This window comes from Thunnus albacares, chromosome 6, assembly GCF_914725855.1.
Source record: "Thunnus albacares chromosome 6, fThuAlb1.1, whole genome shotgun sequence".
Taxonomy (NCBI): Eukaryota; Metazoa; Chordata; class Actinopteri; order Scombriformes; family Scombridae; genus Thunnus; species Thunnus albacares.
Genome location: NC_058111.1, coordinates 8,665,597 through 8,689,713, shown reverse-complemented (window position 1 = coordinate 8,689,713; position 24,117 = coordinate 8,665,597). Strand labels below are relative to the sequence as shown.

The following is a 24,117-nucleotide window of genomic DNA, read 5'->3' as shown; positions in this document are numbered from 1 at the left end:
GAGGAAAAAGTTGATAACTGGGTCTGCATAAGGCCGTTTGTCTTCAGTCAAGCAATTGTGAGATGTTCCCTGAGGGGTTAAACAAGTACATGACCACTAACAGCATAAATCAGCACCATTATCACACACATTCACAGCCATTTGAAAGCTTGAGGTTTTTTTTATCCTTTCTTCACACTTTTCTTTTCCATTTCAAAGTTTTATTTTTTTTCCTCTCACCTCCGTGACCATTACTGACACTAGTGCTCCTGAGGAAAGAGAATAGTACGATTAGAAATGATTGCCTGCTTGTCCCTGTTGCCATGTCTCCGAGACTTTCTCACAACCATCTCACATTATCGTCATTCACTGCAGTGATCTTCTCATCTGCATGGTGACAGCCCCACTGCCAGCACAAGGACAAGAAATAGGACCTCAGCAGGAAGCTAAATGTTCCTTCAATCTCAACAATCCTTTTAATCTTTCATCAATCATGTGGAAGCTGCTCGGAGCCTTGATCCTATTACAGTTTGAGGGGAATAGCTTAGAATTGACAAGCATGAGAACTGCAGTGGAAGTTTACCATGCAAGAAAGTTGTGATGGAAGCTGGGTTTGGTTTGGCAATTTGATGAGGAAATCCTCAAACCGGTTTGCTAAAATTGAAAGCGAACAAACAAACAATTGGAAGTGGTATTTCACTCGCTGTCAAACACGAGGATCTTGAGAGAGCATAAAAAAAATGAAGAAGGTTCTAAAGATTGTTTTCCTCAGCAACACTGAGAGTGGCAATCACAGAGGCAGCAGGGCCAAATGAAATGCAAACCCTAAGCAGTGTCTGAATTTACAAAGTGTGCTAAGGCCAAGTTGCTCTTAAGTGGCCAATTTAGGTATAAATCCAAGGCGTAATGGGTGGTTCATCACAGCTTAAAGTTTCTCTGATGGTAATTTACCAAACATTTTAGGTCCAAATGTGCTCCCAAATCAAGACCAATGAGCCGGAAAGGTGATTTAGAGTAAATAAGGTTGTTCTTATTGCAGAGATGGGGTTGCTGTACGACAATGTGCACTACATCACATACTCGCTGCCTCAGGTTTGTATAGTGGAATGCAATTGAGATAATGGTGGTTCTTAGAAACCTTTTATTGGGTTCTGATATTGAACCAATAAATAATATGAATTTCAAACCTAATCGGTTTTAAGTGGCAACTGCACAACAAGCTAGCAAAACACTGTAAACAGCCTATTTAAGCGATTGTGTTGTCAGTGTGACATGCATAGTCAAATGTCTCTCATGTTTTTAAGCTATTTTTATATGAAGCAACTGTCTAACATCGTGTCAAACACTTCTCATGTTTTTGTGATGTTTTTTTATGTGAAGCAACGGACCGTAGCACTGTGCCCAAGACAAATTTCCCCTCAGGGACAATAAAGTTTACTCTGCTCTACTCTAACCACGTTCATGCTCATGTGCAATGACCTCTGCCTTATACAGAACTACTCTCAAACTGGAGACCGAAAATGTGATCTGTTATTAGTCTTCGGAGCTGTTTCTAAACAAACTAACATGCCCAAACTCAACATGTCACAAAGTGCAATAGTGTGACTCATTGATGTGTTTTTAATAGTGTTGGAGAACAATGGAGCTCTAAAGCACAGAGGAATAAGATATATCAGGCTTTGGATGCATACACAATACTTGTAAGTTGGATCAATTCATCAATGGTTTTGCTCTGCACATGAGATTTATTGACAATAAGAAAAATATAGAAAAAACACCAACGATATCCTTTGAATACTTAAGTCACACATTGATAATTTTGTCCTTTCTTTGAGCAATACATGTTATGTTTGAAGGAACTGGGGGTTCTTAAAAAAAACTGTAAACTGAACACTTTGATTTCAGTTTCAAAGCCAAAATAATTAAGAACAGCCTGCTTATACATTTTTTAAACATCCTCTCTAATGTAATACTTGTGTACTTTGTGTAGTTGTGTGTCATCATTATATGTGCTCTTACTGAAGTTTCTTTTTCACAATTATTAAGTACAGTTGAATTCAAACTGACACATCATTTTAAGTGTCCATGTGAGCACCGTTTAAAATAAATGATGTAATATATGACTGCTGAGCCGTTTACAAATGTAATTGCAATTCTGTTTGTAGCTGTAATAGCATATTGTGGTAATTGCTAGTCTTATACTGTTATTAGCATTCTTGCTCACAAACAGTAAAGCAGCCATCATATTTGTGACACGGATGCCCTCAATCTGTCTAATCAAGAGGAGACTATAATTTATACATGATTTGGGGTTTTATTCATCAAGATGAAGAAACAATAACTCCTGTAACTGCTAACAGTACCGTCTACGCATTTACATGTAGTGCTTGAGATTTTGAGGGTGTTAAAACTGAAGCTGCTGTATATGTCATGTATGTTGGTGGCTCAAAATGTCTGTGAGAGGTAAATATTTGAAAATAGTTTCAATATTCAAAAAAATGGGAAAGGTGGTTTGAGAGCTTATCTAAGGTTAGGTGATATCTGTAAGCTGCCACACTTCATGATCAAATGCTTCTCAAGGGGCAAGAAAGCCCAAAGATATATCAGCTGGGCTCAAAGCTGCTGTTTTCAGCACAGAGTTTGTATTTTGCTGTTAAGTTTTGCGAACTGTGACTTCCTGTGAGTGAAGTAAAGGTTGATACCTGACAAAATTATTAAATCTATACAGCAGTCTCCCAAAATATGCTCTGCTGTGGCAGACAAGATGCTATACAACAAAATGCCACCTATATCAAGACCGGAGAACTCCACATACACCATACTTGTGTTTTTTTGATGATTAAATATGTTCATTAACAAACAATAGGAAAGGGGAAAGGAAAAGGAAGACAGGGAGTGGGAGTAGAGCATAGCCAAGCATTCTGTAATTAGGAGTTTTATGGGGCATATAATTTGAGTCACAGCACTAAGCCTTGATTCAAAAGCAAACACATTGTTTCGTCGCATATTGCGAGAACATGGTGCTGCAGACTGACGTTTCACAAGTTCACAGCAACTGAATAAGTTATTCACGAGCAGACAGAAACCGACTTTGTTCTATTGATTAACCGCTGTGTGCATGCTAAAGTGTATTATATGGCTAGGCCTTTTTATTATTCACACAGATCACAAAATTATGTCAACAGTTATTGATCAGATATAAGTCCACATAAGTCTAATTATATATAGTGGAGATATTTATCTACAGTATGTGACACACTTAAACAGTTTTTACACATAATCTCTTGACTCATGTATACAGCATGTTCTAATTACAACTATGATTATGATTATATGAGAACAGATATCATTTCACTGAACAGGTACAACAGCTGTACAGCTGTGATATGAATACATTTGGTAATGTTTATCTCCTTGTCCTCTCTTTTGTTGAATTTTGAAACTTATGTCAGAACACGATTTCCTATCCTATAGTAGATATTTTATTTGTTTTAATCTAAAGATGTGTGATCTAAAAGTTGAGATACAGGTGTAGTATACTTTTAGAGCCATAACAACTGACTTATTAAAACAATGGAGATACAGGTTTCATTCAAGATCCTAAGGGAATGGTCAAGTAATCAGTTAAAAATTAAATGACAGGAATGATGTCTTGGCAGAGGTTTGTGCTCTCTAAGTGCCTCCTAGTTTCTTCTGCTTAGATTTTATACTTCTTAAATGTATTAGTGCTAAACATCTGCTGATGTTGTTGCTGTCAGATGTGTGAATTCATATGGTCATTTTATGCTTTATTCTTTGTTATATTTTCTGTGCTTTTTGTTTTATTCTTCTGTAAAAAAAAAATATATAGTTGTGTTTGATGGCTGAGGAAAGACTACCAGTGTAAGCTACAAGATGTAACCTGCATCAATTTATTTTTCACACAAGGAGCCACATGAAAATTGGTGCATAACCAGCGAATTGCAGCCTACCACCTGCAAACATGAGCCTGAATACAGCTTTCTAACTGAAACTGGCCCCTTTCCTCCTGTTGCCGGGGTCAATGGCAAATCTCACATTCCCACAACGATTCGACCACAATACCAGGCCAGTCTCCAGTTTTACATTTGAAAGCATATTTAACTTTTCACTCATCCATTCACAGCCCGTGAGCAGTAAGACTCTCAGTCTGGCCAAGATAAGCTTTTGGCAGACAATGCAGTGAATTAAAGGCCACACATGGCCCCTCTCTTGTTCTCTGGGTGACCAAACACACTTCCAGGGCCAGGAACTCTTGACCAGTCTTTTTAACTCACAAGGAGAAACTAGGAATCGGAGATAAGTGTATGGCAATGGGTTTAACCTGGCCAGACAAAAGTGTTGTCAGATGAAACAAGACAGATGGTCTTTTTCCCTTGCTAACCTATAGTGTCAGAGGTTTCAGCATAGGTTGAGAAAAACACTTGTTAACTGCTGAAATATGTTGTTGTATAAGCCTACTGGTACATTGTAGTTGTCTATTAAGACAACCTGTTAATGCCTGAATGCTAAACATGCTCATTTAGACTATTCGACTGAACTGCTCACAGTTCAAACAGAAAATCATTTAAACATCACATTTATTAATCAGGTTCTGCTGCTCCTTCTTAAATATTTATTAGGAACTCACAAACAACGATTTCACTCAAAACAAGTCAAACAATTACAACTGATTATAGGTTTACTCCCAACATTTATTTATTGAAGGAGAGCAAGCCTAATATGAACAAACATTACATATGCAGATCCCTGCCAGGTAAATAAACAGATAACTAGTGAAATGTGGGGATAAGTAAGAATAATAAAAAAAACAACATTCTCTTAGGAACCTCAGTAATTATATCTTAAAAATTCAAAAGAACTACTTTATATCTTATGATTATGACTTTGACTATATCTTAGTTATGGCTTTGTACGTTGAAGTTAGAAGTTTGTTTGTTTATTGTTATATTTGAGGAAATTCTCCATAGTCAGTTGCAAACCATAAAACAGATTACACAAGTTATTCTTATATATGGGCACTTATGTATAATATGCATATACTGGACATACTATAGCAGTATATATATAACAGTAGTTACTAAGTAAACGTTTTGACTAAGTTACATATTTGAAATGAGTCAAACTTTTGACTACTGTAAGTCAAAATTATGTCCCCATGAAGTCACATGTTTTTGTCATTTTAATTCATTAATGTATTTATAATTCCTAGTTGGAAAGGCCTCCTATAAAAAAGCAGAAGAAAAAAGGAAAGGGAACAAACAGGCAGATATGTGGAGGGACTATAGCCTAGTACCGAAGGGGGCGACCACGCACAGACGCACACTCATCCCTGCTCCCAAAGTCGTGAGGGACCACGCAGCCTGTCATTCCCCAGCATACCGGCTGGCGTGTCACCTTTTTTCCCTCACTGTGCGTCCAGGGACTATTTCACATATTTCTCCCGAAGGATTTCCACGGCGTTCAATTAGGTCTGTGCGTGTTGATGTGCATGTTGGACGGCTGCCTCTCTCATCCATGTGTGGCTCTCACAGTGCGCTGTAAGCGGCAGCAGCGGCAGCAGCAGCAGCACCTTGGAAGAGCAGGAGGAGGGGAGGAGGAGGATTTTTTTTTTTTTTTTTGCCGTACCGTGTCGTGCACAGTGGAAATACACTCGCCTGCTCCGGGTACTATCAAAACGAAACGGAGGGAAGAAGAAGAAGAAGAAGGAGACGAAGTAGAAAACATAAGGGCTTTTTTAGGGGCATCCCAGACTGTATTGGTGAATTGTCAAGGGGACAGGCCTGCTACATTGGATGTGTCTTCAGAATGGTAAGGTTAATTTTAGTGAGATTTTTTTTTTTTTTTTGCCAGTGTTGCAGAATAATAAAACGGACAGCTGCACACAAGCATCATGCAGCAGAGAGGCACATACGGAGAACTAATGTAGGGATCAGCGATCAGTTTCACCACAGAAGGATGTCTTTCTTGTCTTTTTATGCATTTGCGCCGTTTGTTTATGCTGTCTGTATATAAATCTGCCCATTTGCCCGCACGTTATATTCCTCGGACAGAGATTAACGGCGCTTCGTGAACGGTGCAGCACGGCAGGCTTACCTGCTCCGCGGTTTTTACCAGCCTAAATGTTTTATAGACCGCCTTCGCACTGTCTGAATTTGATAGTAAGGAATCAAAAAAAGTCCACAGTTGTCTTTCCAGTCAGGCTGGGCAATAGGAATGGCTGCAACGCGTCCTAAATGATGTGACATAGGCACATAAATAGCGGATGAAGACGTAGAAGGACTTGCTTGCTGAATTTGAAGGTAGGTTTAAGCACATTGCTGTATGAAGACTGTACGAACCATGTAGATGAGAATGACTATAAACGCTGTTTTTATATTTAAATGCATATAGAGGGAGCTGTCGATTAGTTATGGTTTGGATTTGGGCTGTTGCCTCCCTGTTTTTACTGTGCAGGTGAGTGCATATTCAACTTTATAGCAGCCTCTATATTGTAGTGTGGTAGCAGTTTCCAGTGGATTGTATGTGTGCTGGTGTCGTTTTAAAAGGAGCAAGGTTTAGGACAATTTGCATAGCTGATGTGTTTCTACTACAGAATAATAATCAGCTAAAAACAGTTTAAAAAACATAGTTTTATCCAAAGAAATACATAATTAACTATGTAGTCCTGTTATTATTTTCACATCAAATTGAATTTTAAATATCCGATTTGGCATTTTAACGTTTTATTGTGTCACATTTATTGGGCAAAGCCTTTAAAAAAAAACTGCATTATCACATGGGGTCACATTCAAAAACCAGTTGAATTGAGTGACACAGATTAAGAAAGGTCTCCATTTGAATGTTCTGCAGTTCACAAACATTTGAGACCGGAGGAGTAAAAGCGTGAGCGGGACCCCTGGGAGTCATTGTTGGGGCCCTACACACAGCTTAGACCAGCTTTACACTCTGATTGGGCAAGTTGTAAGACCAACTCACACGCATACAAGTATACCTTGGAGTCTAGTGATGCTGGTGGTAGATTTTGCTGGTAGAGATAATTGCTGGTATAGGCTGGATTATTAATTAAAAGCGAGTTAAAAGATTGGTTTGGTGCTCGGCATCATCCTCACATCTTCAGATTAGTACTTGACTTTAAAAAAGTGCAGCTGCCCATTGTGATCTGAGTTTTTTTGATGAGTGATTATAAATAAAAACTAATAAATACTGGGTTATTTTCAGTCTGGATTAGTAGAGAAACTTTTCCCAGGACATGCTGCAGACATCCAGACAGCCATTAATAGTAAAGAATCTACCGTGTGTGTGTGTGTGTGTGTGTGTGTGTGTGTGTATGTGTGTGTGTGTGTGGGGGGGGTGTTACTGCCACCATCGGCCGTAGTGGGATGCGTGACCTCAGATATTAGAGGTTAAATCCAAGGGAATCCAGGGCCCCTCTGTCCTCCATGGCAAGTGTTTGGTGGAGGAATCAAATGAGAAGTCTGAAGTTGTTAGGTCCCGCCGAGGTTAACCTTTGTAGAACAAGGCTGCATTCTCCCAGTTGTCTTTGTCGTGCTGATGAGCTCTGAGAAGCAGCCTCAGCACTAGTTCTCTGCATGATAAGAGGGGAAACAACCCACCCTTTGTGATCACAAATGAAAAATCTGTTGCTTGTCTTTTCGCCTTTGTTGTTATTTCATTGTGAACTGAATACACAGCTATTCTCCAAAGGACAGATTGCTGAAAGAAAGATGACATGTAAGTTGCAGTTGGACCTTGTTATATTCCATAAACGATTGTTGTGTTTGAACTAACGTTGGCAGCGTACAGAGGCAGAACGATGACAGAGGAAACAATGAAATGCCTATGTCCCTCTGGAGTTTTCCGAGGGGATATGGTGTATTTCAAGTAATAATTGTTGTGAGAACTGTTTGGTCATCTAGGGAGAAAATGGCTGCATCTGAGGGAAATGGATACGGTAGATGGTGAAGAGTAGGTTCTCCATTTTTTGTGTGGCTAAGTGGAAAGCATGACAATAGAAATGATGTCATGACCATTGAAAATGAAAGATAATTAGCAAAGCAGCACTTTTTTCTGCTTTGAATGTAAAGAGAATTAAAATGGATCTCGATGTTAGTAAAGTCAAGATAACTGTATTTGATATTTACCTGTAAATGATACTCTCTGTTTTTCCTGTTAATTTGTACAGTCAGTAATCCTTGCATACCTGCTTTTTTAACTTGAGAGGTTAATTTCTTTTTTAGCCTGGAGCATTATGCTTAGTTGAAGCTGCAGTCTGTCATCTTGTGATTTATCACACATAGAACTAATGGGTAGCTGTCACAATTATACCACATTATTGGACATGAAAGCTGGGCACTGCATTCTCTCACTTTCCCTCCCTCTCTCTGTCTCTCTCTCCCTCTCTCTCTCTCTCTCTCTCTCTCTCTCACACACACACACACTCACACACACACACACACAGACTCCTTCATCTTTTCAAATGTTGTCAGGACAGCTACAGAGTTAGTGTGATAAGTTGAGGGCAGTGCAGAAATAGAAGGCATGTGGTGTTACCAAGTGACCAACTGATTGTTGCATAGCAGTTTTTCTTCATGGATAGTCACCACTTTCCTTTTTAGTATAGATGCTGCTGATAGGCTGATAGGAACCAATCAAATCGGATTTTTTCCCCCTTAATACACTGCATCATCACATTGACTATTTAAGTGAAAGTTTCTATTATGTTATTATCTATTTTAATGTAATGAAAGTGTCTGGCAGTAATAAAACATTTGAAAAGCAAAGGTCATTCTGAATAACTAAAGAGACTGCAAATTTGAATGCAGTGTAATCCCTAGTCGGTTTCACCTTGGTGTTGTTAGCTGGGAAATAAACATAACTCAAGCACTTAACTTTGCTATATAAATGCTGTAACACTGCTATGCAACTGCAGTATGCTGAAACCTTAAAACAACTGCCTCCTTATTTGTAGCATTAAGTATTATATCCTTTGGGTGGATATGTTAGATGTGTCTGCACACTCACTGTTATTCTGGAGCATTGCCATGTTGACTGTTTCCTCTAAAACTTCAGATCCATTTTTCAAAGAAGTGGAATCTTACACCTGTTAGGTGCTGAAAGTCAGAATCACTCAAATAAAGTATATGAGGACTGAGGTTGGAGTTGGAATTATGCATTTGAGCCCCCAGACATGAGGTAGTATTTCTTCTCCTGGGCACACGGCAACAGACTCCCCTTTGTGCGCGATTTTTCATAGTAAGCATGTAGGAATTTTTTTTAAGATGATTCTCATTGCTGCAGAAGGTAATGTCAATCTGCAGGTGTGTTACTCATTATCCAAACATACCCTACTTTGATATAGTGTTGTCTGCTCAGTGCCACAGGTTTTTCTTAAAATCTGCCGTCCGCCTCACATGATTTCAAATAGCTTTAGAATATTTCACAGGGCAGAAGCATCATCCTCAGTGTAAGCTGTGAGATAGTGGAAGTCTACACCCCCACTTCATGCATTAATCCTGCATCTCTTTTACATTAATAATGCAAACCGTCCTTCTATGTACTGTATATCACACGGAACAGCAAATTTAGTGTATTGTGGAGTAAAATGTCTCACCGGTTGCCACTCTTTTGTCTCATCTTGATTTAATTTGTGAAGGGCGTAGGGAAGACATTGGAGGTTGTTCAAGAGATGTTATGTCTTCATTGTCTGCAGCTGGGGCTCTCTCCATTAGCTACTTGTTGGTCTATTGCCTGTTTCTGAACTTGACACATTAAGACCACCGATTCATGATCTAACACTTCCTCTGTGTATGCTCACAGTGTGGAAAAATAATGGCAAAAAATAATAAGGCACATTTACTTCTGTAGTACTTTGTACGTTGGTTCTGTCACATTTGACCTCAGATGCAGTGTAAGCCAAAGCCCTTTGATAAACCCAAGACCTGATTATTTTTCGCATTTTGAACAGGGACAAGCCATATCATAGTATTAAAGTTGATCCTTCTTGGTGGATGTTAGATGTGTCTGCATTTGAGTTTTCACAGACAAACACGAGGTCACTAGCAGAGTGCCAAAGTACCAAAAGAAGAGAGTACCAAATTAGTTGGAATACATGGTCCTGAGGTGCAACTGAAAAAAAAAGTCTACGTTGTTATAAGCTGTTTCTGATTCTTTTTCATACATTAGAGTAGGTTTGCATCTGTTAAAGCATGTGGATGCCTTCGACTGTCTCATTTCTACTTTTAAACATGGTTTGGTAGCAGTCATGACAGGGGTAGCCATTTTGTGAGGTTGATTAGATCAGATAGTTACCTTGCATGGTTGTTAACAGCCAAATATAATATGAGGCCATTTTACAGGACCAGGTGCACTTAGTGCAAACACTGTTCTCCTTGCAGTGTTTCCCCTATAGTTATTCATTCATTCAAAATTATAAGCACCGTTGTGAAGTTTCATACGATCATTAATATCAACGGGCTACTAATGATTTTCACATCCACAGTGAGAGCATGATAAGATCCTAGTTACTGTGGAATTGTTTTCAGTCATCCTCCCTCTCCTCACTCTTCAAAGGACATCTACCTGAATGGTACTGTTATAAGAGTAGCATAGCTCTGTCAAGGAATAAGGCAGTGCGTAATGTGTGTGTTTAGCCATTGGCAGAAAAGTGACGGTGAATGTGAGCAGACCAGAGGAAAAGCAGTAATTTGTCAATCTGGCAGTAAATGTACAGTACAGGCTACAAGTGTGTCAGTCAATAAATGCTGCAGCTTCTCAAGACCAAGAAAAGTAACATCTGTTGTTTCCCCAACTGCTGCAAAGTGAAGGAGGTTAGCTCCAAAGTAAGCGACAATGGGTTAGCCTAACCTGACCAGGCTCACTTAAGGTGGACTGACCTTTAAGGTGGACCAGCTATTTTCATTTTAGTGTCAGTCTCAGCTGCTCTTAAGCCGTATTCAGACCAAATCAGGGGGTGTGGCGAAAACGCCAGTTCTCCTATTCATTTGAATGGGGATAGTGAGTTTAGGCTGCGGGGGTTTTGATGCTGCACCAGCCTGCGGCAAGAAAGTTGATCCAGAAACGCAACCCGACATCACTGTGGCTGAAGGCTGTGGTGGCCAATCACAGCTGGAGATCAGACTGATCAGAGCTGTAAAACCCTGCTATGAGTACACAGACATTACTAGGAAAAAGGGAGGACATTTCTCTTTGTTTGATAACCTTAAAAATAAAGTTAGGCTTTGCTGTCGGCTTCCCAACTCTTTTTTTTTTTTTTTAAAGAGAGAGAGAGAGCAGCTGTGGTTGAGCGAGCTAGAGTGAATGAAGAGAGGGAGCGGTGGTAGCGTGCAAGCCAGTGAATCAGATCAATAAAACGTTATTTTCTGATTGTTTCACAGTGGTTACGTTCTAGAGCACAAACACGCCCAGTTCCCCCCACACACCTCCGCTCAACCGCCTGATTTGGTCTGAAAACAGAATTTACAGCCTTAAACAGAGAACGGAGAAATGTCTGGCTGCTGAGTCTCTTCCGAGTTTTGCTCAGCCCCCCCCCCCCCCCCCCCCCCTCCACTGCCCCAAAGCAGTCAACCTAGGGGAAACACTGCTTTGCATCTCCAAATATTCTCAGATGATAAAGTTCCCAGTCAAGCATCTCCAAGAGTGTTTCCTGAAAAACTAGAATATAGGGATGGTCCAAGTCTATCCTAAGGATCATTATAAGGGCTGTTTAAAGGCATATTTTGATGGATTGGAACTGGCTAAAATAAACCAGATCATATGTTGATTCTTGCTTTACTGTACTCCTCCTCAGCCTGCTCACATCTGGGCTCTACAGTGTGAGTGTTTCACTGCGTATGTGAGTGAAAATTTGAGTGTGCAAATGTGAAAAATTATTTGGATGGTCCGATGTTTGTGACTCTGAGTTCTTACACTGGGGTTGGATTATACACGACTTTGCTAAATTCTAATGAAATCTCTCCTCTCTCGTTCTTGTGGGCAAAGAACAGTGTATAAAACATTCACACAGCAGCTTTTTAGCTTTTACCAGCTAAATTGACAAATGTTCCAGTGGCTTGTCATATCATCTGTCGCTAATTAATGTTAAATCCGGGAATAATTTAACAACATGCCAAAATTAAACTTATCTGATTTGTGTGCTATGTGCAGCCGGTGACTGATATCAGCCAGAGGTAATTTGTGAGGGAAGAAACTCCACGCTGTAACATCACTGCACATCGCAAGTGGACTGAGCATTTCTGTAGTTCCAACAACTCAGTGACATGTCTTCTCTCCATCTGATCACTTCACGTTAATTTCAGGAGTCACATTCTCCCAGTTAAACCTTCATTCATATCATATCCATAATTTAAGTTATGCTATTAGCAGATGCCCGTCATTAAAGGACACAGATCAGGATCAGGGCTGAAAAGATTTGATCGAGACATCCCTACTAGTCAGATTTATGATGGGAGTTCTGGATTGCCCTTATTGAAGAATGTCAAACTTGATTTTCAAAGAAATAGTGGAAGCGTTGTCAGTATATTAATCAGTTACCTCCTGTTGTTCAACACAAAATTTGGGTGCACCCAAAAATTAGTTGCCATACCACACAAATGCACATATACAGTACTCTGCCCCTTCTATCTTAACTTTCACCATCAAAGTTGCTATTGGAACTGCACAAGTAGATAGCTGTTAAAACAGGATTAAGGTCTAATAAACATTTTTGTTAACGTATGCTAAGTGTATTCTAAGATGAGTCATTAAGGGTTAAACTAATTCTGTTTTTTTTTTTAATTTTGATTGGAGTTGGCTGTGATTGGTCCTGTGCCTCTTGACTGGAATTATATCTCTCTCTTTCTCTTGTCATCAAATCATCACCTGAGCTCTAGTGTTATGTCTGACATTGTGAGACACAGGTAGGTCTCAAAATGTCAAAATGGAGACCTGTGGTAGCAAATGAAATGAACAGAGGAAGTCCAAACCCTAAAAAACACATCAGACGTTAAACATCCGAGTACGTGTAATCAAACAATACGTTCTCATAGAGCAAATTTGGCATTGCTGGCTTTGAAAACCTTTATGTTTGATTGTCCATCACGTACTAAAAAAACTCTCCACTGATGGAGAGAAATTGAGGCTGACCATTTCAAATTGCTCCCAACTACTGTTCACAGACCGACTCTGCCCAACTGTCGGGTCAATGTGTTTTAAACCACTAGAATTAAATGCACTGCAGCAAATTGCTCCACTCATGTTGTTGTGCATATACTGTGGCTGTGGAAGCTACAGACAGCAGATAAAAAAAAGCCTTTAATTTGATGACGGAACTTCAACTCATGTTGAACTTGAAAAAGTGACAGGAATAATAAGATGTCCTTACAGTGTTTGAAGGTCACATTATGAGCGTGATCTAGCTGACAGGCATCACATTCCTTGTAGCTATCATGCTAACAAAGTGGCATCTTATATTTTCTGCATCTTCGAATCCTCCCATCAGAACAGCCTCCCTAGTGGCATTTCATCATGACCAGGATAATCTTATGCAAGATAGTGAAACGGCAGTTAATTTGCAGGTAATTAAACCCTAGTGATTTAGAGTTGGAAAAGCAACATATACTGTAAGGCTGTAGTCAATATGCCTGTGTAATGTTTTGAATGATAAGGCTCCAGCACTTTAAGAACTGTGTTTACAATTTATGTAAGGCAACGCAAGCCTGCACATATCTAATACAGTACAACTATTTTTAGGGGAGTGGTGGCAGCTTATCCAGCAATTGGTGGGTTTAATAATCTGCCAGCATTTCTTTGTATTCAGCGCTACTGTTTATTGTGTTAGCTGGCCACACGACTATGTGATTTTATTTTTTGCAACACTGAGGGAGTTTTAGTTTGTAGTTGAAAAAGTAAAGGTTGGTTGGAATTTGGTGGCTTGCATTTTTAAAAAGTAAAATACACGTTAGCAGGCCACTATCCAACGCTGGACAATGATATTTCAGCAGTGAAATCTGACCTGTTGCTATTTCCCTTATATACCCTTATATAATAAAATTGTTTAATTGATTATTTGAGCTTTGTTTAGATTCATGTGAGACTTTCTTTAGGATTAACTGCACATCATTAAGAATAGAATCTTATGAAATGTTTATTAATTTTATATCGCTTGGTTAACATGCTGTAATTTAACTGCCCCCATTTAATCTAAAACTCATTTAAATGTTTGTGACAGCGGTTACAGCAGGTGGATAAACAACATGCAATTTTTATACAGTCATAATACATTAATGATAGTGGATATATTTGGTTCGTTGCATTGCAGATGAAACTACGTTGCTTTTGAGAGCGATGCTTTCAGCAGGTCAAAGTAGGCTTCATGAAAAATGTGCTTGTGGAGTTTATTTCAGGAATGACTTTGGGAGGCCTACTTATATTTTACTCTTAACAATATTACAGACCATTTGTAAGGTTTAACTTCACAGTCTTTCACTTCAATGGCGAATTCCTGTCAGATCTCATGCTAATTTGTTGGTATGAGTTAAAGCTGTGATTGCTATGACAGAGGTATTTTTAAAGGATACAAATTAGGGTACATTAAAGGGAAGGTGCAGGACATTTATAAGCTTATCATACTCTTCACTGATTAAGCCCCTTCATAAGACATTAAAACGTTTTCAGATCAGAGTTGTTTTTTGAATAAAGTTGGCACAAGCTTCCTGTCAGCATCTGTTAGTACCTTATCTTCCAAATTGCACACTAAAGTGTAGCGAAAGTTTAGTAGAACTATTTCAAAGGAAATGTATTTAGCTATGATTAAAGGGATCATTTTTGGGGGGCTAAATTCCCAATTTTTCCCTCTTAGCCAAAGTCAGACAATCACGCACATGTTTTTTTTTTTTTTTCATGTGTCATTAAATGTATCGACCAATAGATAAACTAGTAAACTTAGACATCGGAGGAATTACATGGACATGAGGACATCTACAACTTTACAAGCTCAGTGAGAAGGAAAACTAGTAAAATCTCCCAAACTGAACAATCATTTTAAAGCCAGCAAGGCTATTTGATTACCAAAGTGTGCTTGGTGAACATGCTGCTGTACGCACGGCATCACGCAATAGTATAATCTGCCTCTATTCATCAGGATGGCTCTGGAAACGTTTATTTGAGCTAAAGAGTGATGAAATAATTTTGAGGCCTGTATTCTGTGTCTCACTAATCCAAGCAATCAGATAGCATCTAAAGAAGGAAACTTTCCCCCTTTGATTATGTCCATGTGCATGTCACTTCATGTCAAGCATCAGCTTCACAACTGTTTGTTATTGACAAGAGACGAGTGACATGAGAAGCGTTGTTCTTTACTGCGGAGGTCCTGGGCCAAACGTTTGACTGAAAACTGGCTCAAACTGGCTGGCAGTACTCTGAGACAACAGGGCCTGCTTTTTTCATCCAACCAGACACCATGGTGGTGACATCCATAACATGACATCATGAATGAGCCTCATTTTTTATCATTCAGTAACAAGATTTTTCAATCACCGCTCTGTTGTTTTTCAAGTCTTTTGAAATTGACTTCAGCTCCCCCAGTTGTGCAGGTTATTAAATCAAATGGGAGTAAACTTATTTTCTTTGTTCCTGCAGAAAAGTGGCATATTTTTGAAACCTGCTGCACACCTGCATAGGGACATTTTCAGGGGGCAGGGGAGTGCTGAAAAGGAGTTGTCAATATATTTTGCAAGCGTTAGGCAGCAAAGTGGAGTGATAGCTCTCAGGGGGGCTGACCTTAAGCTGTTATTCTATAAATATTAATAAAGCCCACTAGCCTGCCTGGAAGGAAGCTAACAGTTTGCCCGTGTCACAGACTGGGCCTCAGTGTGACAAGTTGTGAAAAGAGTGATGAGATGACAAAGAGGTGGTAAGATGACATTTAGTGACAGGCCTCATTTTTCAAATATGAAATGCCATCATCAAAAACATAAACTGATTCTGCTGACCTCTCCCTTACAAAATGGTGACACGGAAAACAATACCCCTGATGGGTTTTTATTTCCTATTTATTTATTTATTTATTTATTCATATATCAGTCACTACCGTAACAAAATACGTTCACACACGTTATTGAAAGCAGTTGCTAAAGCATTGATTGACCGATCAATTTTGGATGCATTTAGAGAGAGCTCTAAAGAAATGTAAGATTATACACATGCAAGACAGTTATGCTGGTTGATTTAAGATAATGATTTGAGCAACTTCATGCAGTACTGGCAGCAGGGCTGAAAAATGTTTTCTAAATTTAATTGCAAACAAATTACAAACATACAGTATGTAATCAGATTATTTTCAGATTAGCTTGCCACTGAAGTCCATAGGGCATTTAGATAAATTAACAGAACAATGTCAACACAACCAGCATTAGCCATTGTGTGTAAAATCATAATAATGAATTTAATTTCACAGTGTAATTGCCTTATTCATTTCAAGCACATGTTTTAGCAATCTGACAAGTAACCTCATGTATGACCTATTTTCACAAAAGTGTCGGCAATCTGGTTATTGTGGTTTTGACTTTTCTTGCAATCAGAGTACTTTAATCTCACAGTGGCCTGTTTATCTACATGGCTGCTTAGCTGGAAGACTAATGGAACCAACAGTGTAGACACACATAGAGGGTTTTGGCTGCTGTTGACATTGCTCTGCCAAGATGCACTTGTTGTATGCAACAAAGACTAAGCAGCAACACAGTGCTTTGGCAATCTAATAGGCGTGGAGCTTTTGCTTTGTTTCTATTTCTTTCATGATCTACAAAACAGCAGATATTGTTGTGGGAGCTGAAAACAACTAATTCAAAACCATCCATGAACGCTATATTGATTGTCATTAAAATGAAACTCATGAATATTCAAAAGTGTAGCAACTGCAACCTTTTTTGATAATCGATTTTTCTGGTTCTTGATTTGATTCTCCAATGTGAGGACTTTCTGCTGTAACAGAAATCCTCAACAGTTTATCATTGTAAACTACATACATAGAAAAATTTGGGTTTTGTATGCATGAAGATATCACATTGGGGTCTTGGAATTTGTGACTTGTATCATTAAAATAATCAACAGATTATTCAATAATCGAGGCTGAGGTACAGCTTTCTGAAATACTATATAAAACCTAAAGGCTTTAGATTCTGCACTTTGAGCCCATCCATCCATTACATATAGTTTAGCCCAAAAAGTCCCAAACATTATTGAAAAGCCATCAGTGGAACAGAGGCATGAAGATTAGTTACAATATGTATAATATATTCCATTAAGTTATTATTATTTTAATGTGGACATTTCAGTGTATATCAATCCTTTTGAATGTTGAAAATGGCTACTTATGTCATACATTTGTACTGCAGACCCATTTAGATTGTTGTTCAGAGTAAAGTAAAGGTGTCATTAGATGTGACTGTTTACTGTATCTTCCACTGGTCCAGTACTTAGTAACATGATATAACTGGAAAGCTATTTTAGTAACATGCATTATCACTAATCCTCCATAAAGATTCTTGCTCAGTAGTATTTTCTTGAAATTGTATTGGCAGGATACATTGAGTTTAATATGATGGCTATAAATTTTAGTGTAATAATTACATTCTCAGCATTCACCATCTAATTTATAGATCAGTAAGCCTTGAGGTTATCTGTGGAGCTACTTTTAGACAATGCCTAAAATCAGTCCCCCCCCACCCCCCAAAAAAAGTATATTTCATCCCTAATGCCCACCAGGCACCTAACAATGAAATTCATTTAACATAGCCAAACCAGACCGTAAGATATTTTAAGAGAATTTCTCTCTATGATCATCTACACATTCTTTCTACATTTCTTTTCACATTTTCATCTAACATTAAAGTCACTGAACCAAATCAAGTTGTCTTGTCTAATGGTCTGCAAAGGCCTGGTGAGGTATTTGCCCAGAGTTTCCACTATAAATTGCGTGTGAACAATGATTTAGCTGCCCTTATCCAAAGATTAAACAGTTGCATTTACAGACATGACTTCAGTATGACAACTCTTATGCAAAAGCCTTGTTCTCTCGGCTCATGGTATCCAAAGCATTTGTATTAATGGCATTTCACACCAGTGAGGAGATAATTCCTGTGTGGTAAGGTGTAAAATTGAGCAGCTTTGATGTTAAGCGGTTTATTTAAGATTCAAGATGTGGGTGTTAATTAGTTGACAAAAATCTTTTTGGTTCTATGAGTTTATTTCCCCATAATCTCTCCAGCAGGTTGCTACATTTCAGTTCAAAGAAAACAGATAAGAGTAATTATATAGTTCATAAATGCAAGGTCGCATACATGTATACATTTTTATTAACATAAAAATCACAGAAGCATTTTTTATGCCCCTTTATTTTACTCCACTTGTTCAGAAATTCATTCGCTAACGTTCATTCACAAGTTACAAAGAACCCTCTGACGTAGTAGATGGTTCTTTGTATCTTGCACGCAGTAGCAATTTGTTGCCTTTCAGTGAAAATCACCATTTTGAATGAAAAATATTACACCCTGGTGATTCATGTAGATCTGATCTGGTGAGTGAGTCGTCTTTTATGAAGGAATCTACTGTCAAAAATGCAGCATACTTACAGTACATAGGCCTACTATATCATCCAGGTAGCTCAGTGAGTTGTACAATTTGACCAGACTAACCATTTGTGGTTGATTTGTGGTTGTTGGAAAACCTTTGTGAATCATGACAGTTAAATACACGTAGGTTGAGATGTGACATTTAAGATCTCAAGGAATATGTATCGTGACAGATTGTCTGGGCAAGCAATTTTAAATGTGCTATACAGAAGTACATACAGTACATACGGTACATAAATAGAGGGGGATAATAATTCCCAATGTTCCATGTAACTATGCCAGCCCTGGCTTTTATATCAAAAAGGAAGGCTTGTATATTAATTATAGCATATAAATATAATTATATTACATCATACAGTGTTCCATCCTCAGATTTTCTCATGGTAGAACTTGCTGTGCTGAGTTAGTCAACATGGAAATAGAGATGTTTTTCACAGTATTTAGAGAGAATGCCTGGCACAATATCAATCCACAGACCCCATTTATATTTGCATAACAAAGCAGCTAATAAGGAAAAATATGGCCACATTGAATGTGAAGCCCATTTTCTAGTGTACCATCTCTCCCTTCTAAAAAATCTTGCAGATCCTCTAGTGGTAGATATTCATCTGACTGGGCTCTGGTACTGTGTCAAGCATTGAGCAACTGTGATCACAATGCGGACACAGCACTGCAGTTTCCACAAAAAAAGGCAGCAGGCTGCTTACTTTGGTGATTTGTTGGAGATTAGATTTGTCCAAATTACAAAAAGTCCTTGGACTAGTTCCTGTAACCACTGTAATTGTAGTTGCATTGTTTCTGGTATTCATTTCTTTCCATATATAGATGCTCCCAACAAACAAGGAGTCAGTCTCTAACCCTGGACGTTAAAATTTCCTGCAACAGCTTCACAATATACACTTTCCAGTGGTTCTCCAGTGGAGGGCTTTTATTTTCAAGCCTTAACACTTATAGAATACTTCATGACAACTCAAATAGCGAGGTGAAGAGGGGAAATCACAAAATAGAGATGCTACAAGTAAGACGAAAGTAAGAACTGGAAATGTAAGAGTAAAACAAAACTCCAAAGAACAGCGACTCCCACATTAAAAAACAAGCAAAAAAAAAAAGATCTACTGAAAGCTAAATAAATAGTCGTTTGACCGCACACGTTGAAGCTCACCATGTTGTGCCAATCAATTCCCCATGACGTCCAGAGTTCAGTTGATGGCAGAAACCCATCATGACTTGGCCCTCATCCCAAGCAGGACTGTTACGTGAGGAAGTGTGGTCGCCCCTTGCTGTGAGCATGCAATGCAAATAGAAGTGTGTGCAGTGCTGAAGTGTGCAATATCTTGCCAATGGAAAAACAACATTTCAGTTGCATATCAGCCCAGCAGCCGCTTTTCGATTTTCAGCTGCTACGTTCTGATGTATGCATAGTGAGCAATAGTGAGGAGGAGACAACGGCAGAGCCAGACAGTCAAAATTGAGAGGCTCTCCTTTTATTGAAAAGGCACTGGATCTCTATAGCTGCATTGCATTGTGCTCTGTTGAAAAGCTAAAATATACCATTTCTAATGAATACTCATACTCCATAGCAACTTTCCTGCAAATAATTTACCATGCTGTCACATCTTCTAGCTGTAGGGCAAAGAAAAACAACAAAATATGTGCAGAACTTATGTTATTTGAAGGTGTTAATTAGTTTTCAAATGCTTTTCTTGTCAAATACTTGTAAGCAACTATTAGGCACTAACACTGTTGCTATCACTGCATGAAGTTACCACGGATACAATTGTTTATTAGTTAGCAAGCGGAAATACAAGATGAATATTGTGTACTGTTCAACAATAAAAATGACCTGTTTCTACATGGTCTATTCACCAGCTGTTCACAGCCACTGTTGCCAAACAGATGAGGGCCTCCAATATGGTCACCAGAATGTGTTACTGTATGCCACCTAAGAGAGGCTGTTCAAGACCTATAGAAATGATGAATGTCTGAAGTCCATAACGCTCTCTCCCTTTAGTTTAATGTTGTGGCAGTCTGTGATTCATCCTGATGTAACGGATAAGCATTATTAATGCTTTCTTTGAAAAACATAATTATTTCATGTTGTTGTACAATCTTATTAATGTTTTAGCAGATAACTGGCCTGTTTTCCACTGTTGGTAGGACTTTTCTCCTACATAAACGCCCAGGGTACAGTTAATTCCAGTGATTCCAAGGTTGCATTTCATATTTCTTTAACTTTAAATTAGTTAGACTTATTCAAAGAAGATTTAGTAATCGTATTCATTCAACCTCATTGCCTAAACGTACTGAGAAATGTTTGTATTGTAGCATGTTAATAGTCTTGGTGTGATGTTTGTACATCTTGGTGCCTTTGTGTGTGCATTGGTCTGTGTGTGTGTTTATGAGACCAAGACAAACTGAGTAAAGGCAGCTTATAAACTGTGTCTAATTTGCACCTCAGTGTCTTCACTATAAGACATGACAGAGCTGGAGCAGGAGGCAATTCAAACAGGCCCAAGGGTCTCAAGCAACATTTTTTATTTGGTGAAATTGAATAAAAACACTGTTAGTGACAATCAATGTTTTTTTTTTTCTTCTATGTTTTTCAGTGACTGCATCTAAATGGCCAGCTCTGAGAAAGCCTAGGGTGCTGACATATTATTTATTTCAAGATGAGCTTTTTTTACCGAACAGACAATTATTTTGGTACTGTGACAATTGCCTAATTTCAGCATCTGGATGTATGTGTTATTGGGGAAAAAGCCCAATATAACAAATACAGAATATTAGTTCAGAGAATAGATTTGCAGAACATGACATTTTGAGAGATGTGCAAACATGTCCATCTGTTGTCAGTGCTCAAAGTATCTTCCAATGTGTAGTATCGCACTGAGCGCCCAGGTGTTACAACGCACGAGGTGATAGATTGTTTTACAGCCTTCAAACAACTGCTTCCATGCTATTTTGTTGTCTGTAATGTTCAGGTACACTTATATAAAAGTTGGTAGACTCATAGTCTTCGCATAGGTTGGAATTTACTATTGGAAAAGTCTACTTTAGCATAACATAATTCAAACACTGTTCTTAGATCATGTTGCTACACCCGAATAAGTAAGCAATGCATCAGAGAGTTTAATGCTTAAAAAGAAGTATTGTCTTATGTAACTTCATCACTCTGTCGACTACTGAAGTTACACGATTGGTCGGCCTTTGGCTGACCAACTTTATTGCTCAGTCAGTGACTCACTCATTCACAGACATTTGTGTTTATAGAGCTGGTCCCTGCGGTCCAGCCAAAAATTTGAACAAATCCTTTATGATTTCATTATCAGTGGAAGTGTTTAGCATTAGGGGACATCAGCCCCTGGATATTTCACATCTAATCTGGCATCATTTAGTTTTTAGAGAGGCAGTGTTCAAAATTATTAAAATTATATAAACGGTATTTTGAATGCTTTGATTAATTAAATGACCTTTGGGCAGGAAACACTAATAAACTGAGTGTCGCTGCTGAAGGAAGTTACTGAGCATAGAAACTGTTTGATTGTCTTCTGCATAGACATGTGACCTTCTACACAATAACGCAATGTATTCTTGGATCAGAGAGCATATTCTTAATTTCACAGCCAGCTTGCATTTCCAGATATCTGTACTTTGCTGCTGTTTTATATGTAGTACATGTTCACTGTTGAATAAGTAATGGCGTTGCCACAGCACGCATGCATTAACAATGTAGATCAACAGGGTTGCTCAATGCACTTCAAACCCACTCACTCTCCCAAGTGCCTTTACAGCCTTTTCCAATCCGAAGCATCTGCTTTAAAGCTGTACAAAGTATTTTTTATGTAAAAGTACATGCAACCTATCAGTCTAAATCGTGAAGTGGCACTGCAAAATATAAGTACCCCCAGTCTCCTCTTATTCTGGTAAAAAGAGATGGCAGACCAGGCGACTGCTAAATATGAGTGTGCTATGTATGCAATTTATTGATGTCACTTATGGATCACTATGGATGTTCATGTGTAGTTTTTTACAGTTACATCTTGCTGCCGTTTTGTCTTACCAGCCTACAATATCAATTAGTGCAGCTTTAATCTGAGTTAGTTTTGTTAATCTGTCTGTTTTACCTGGTGATTATATGCCTCACTGGTGGCAGCAATTATTCATATGCTCTAGTGTAACGTGGTGGATGCTGTATGATGAAGTCTCTTGATCTCAGTTGACTCTTGCGTTGCATCATTTTTAAATTGAATCTGTTGTTAAAGTCCCTCCATTTTCAGCTGCTGTAGGGTTTTCTAGTGGAACAGGCTTCAGAAGCTGTCCACTCCAAAAACATGTCCAAAAGACGCTGATTTGAGAAGTATGTTGTCAAAATGTCACATTGTAGGTACAAGTGTAAACAGTAGCCCCAGTAGTCCATGCAGCTCCCTTGAAATGATTAGCTGCTTAGGACCAGCTTATGGTTGGGAATGTAAATGACCGTTTCCTCAGTTTTGTCCCATACTTTCTGAGTATATGAAAAAAAGAACAGTTTTAATCAGGAGGAAAAGAGCCCTGGCACATCTATGTGTCTCCCTACTGCCCACTGTGCCACCCACACACTGCCTCATGTCTCTATTGCTCGGCTTCTCATTGTTCAATGCAGTGTTGTGTAAAATGAACAACTTGGAGGATGTGCCTTTTGGGCTCATTTTAAAACAGGGATTTTGCATTCTTCTAGTTTTTTTTTTGTCCTGGCTTATAGTTGTTCTTGTTTGGATTGTACAGTAATAAGAAGCAAACATGGAAGTTATTAGTTATTGTGTATGAGCCAAGTGGTCCGGTAGCATAGCAAATTTGCTATCCTGGCTAAAAAAGTACTTACATGACTTATATGAATATGAATAATGATGTAATCAACAGTGATGGCTCTGATATATGCACATGATCATCAAGGCAAAAAAGCGTCACAGTAATCATTTTGCGGTGACATGTCACACACATATGATGAATTATTCTGTTAGTTCAATTTCATCCACTGCCAGTATGCTTTTTCACTTTAAATGTAAAACAGGTGTCAAATAATATAATGTCATACAAGTCATCCAATGATTCCTTTTTTAGCTTTAGCTTTTCACCTTATATTTTTATTTGAATATCTTGCAGTGACCTGTTTCTGGCAGGTATGAGTACTCTAAATCAGGGCCTAAAGGTGGGTGCACAAATTTGTGTTTTAATGTAGGCTATAATTTCTCTGTGAAGCGATTAATTAATTGGAAAGGTTGAGCGATTAATTGATTGCTTGCTTCTGTTTTTGTATTGCAATAACCCAAGGTCAGTGTATTCCAGAAGACTTACAAATGTGGCTTACTTCCAGAAACAATAAAGACCAGATGGTGCTAAGACATGTACATTTCACAACACTATATGGATGCTGTGCTGAAGACCATAGTGCTGAAATCAGTGCTTATAAAACGTGCATAAGTGAAAAACAGTGTTAGACAGGAGAAGCAATGAA

At 38.5% G+C, this 24,117-nt stretch overlaps 1 protein-coding gene across 1 annotated transcript in view; it reads left to right on the top strand.

The window, feature by feature from the left end:
- Positions 1-5,154: 5,154 nt before the first annotated feature.
- The window catches only part of tenm4 (teneurin transmembrane protein 4), a 159,084-nt gene continuing 140,121 nt past the window's right edge, over positions 5,155-24,117 (top strand). The window contains exon 1 of the mRNA XM_044354107.1: positions 5,155-5,808. The gene's annotated coding sequence lies outside the window, so the exon portion shown is untranslated. The remainder of the gene's footprint in view (positions 5,809-24,117) is intronic.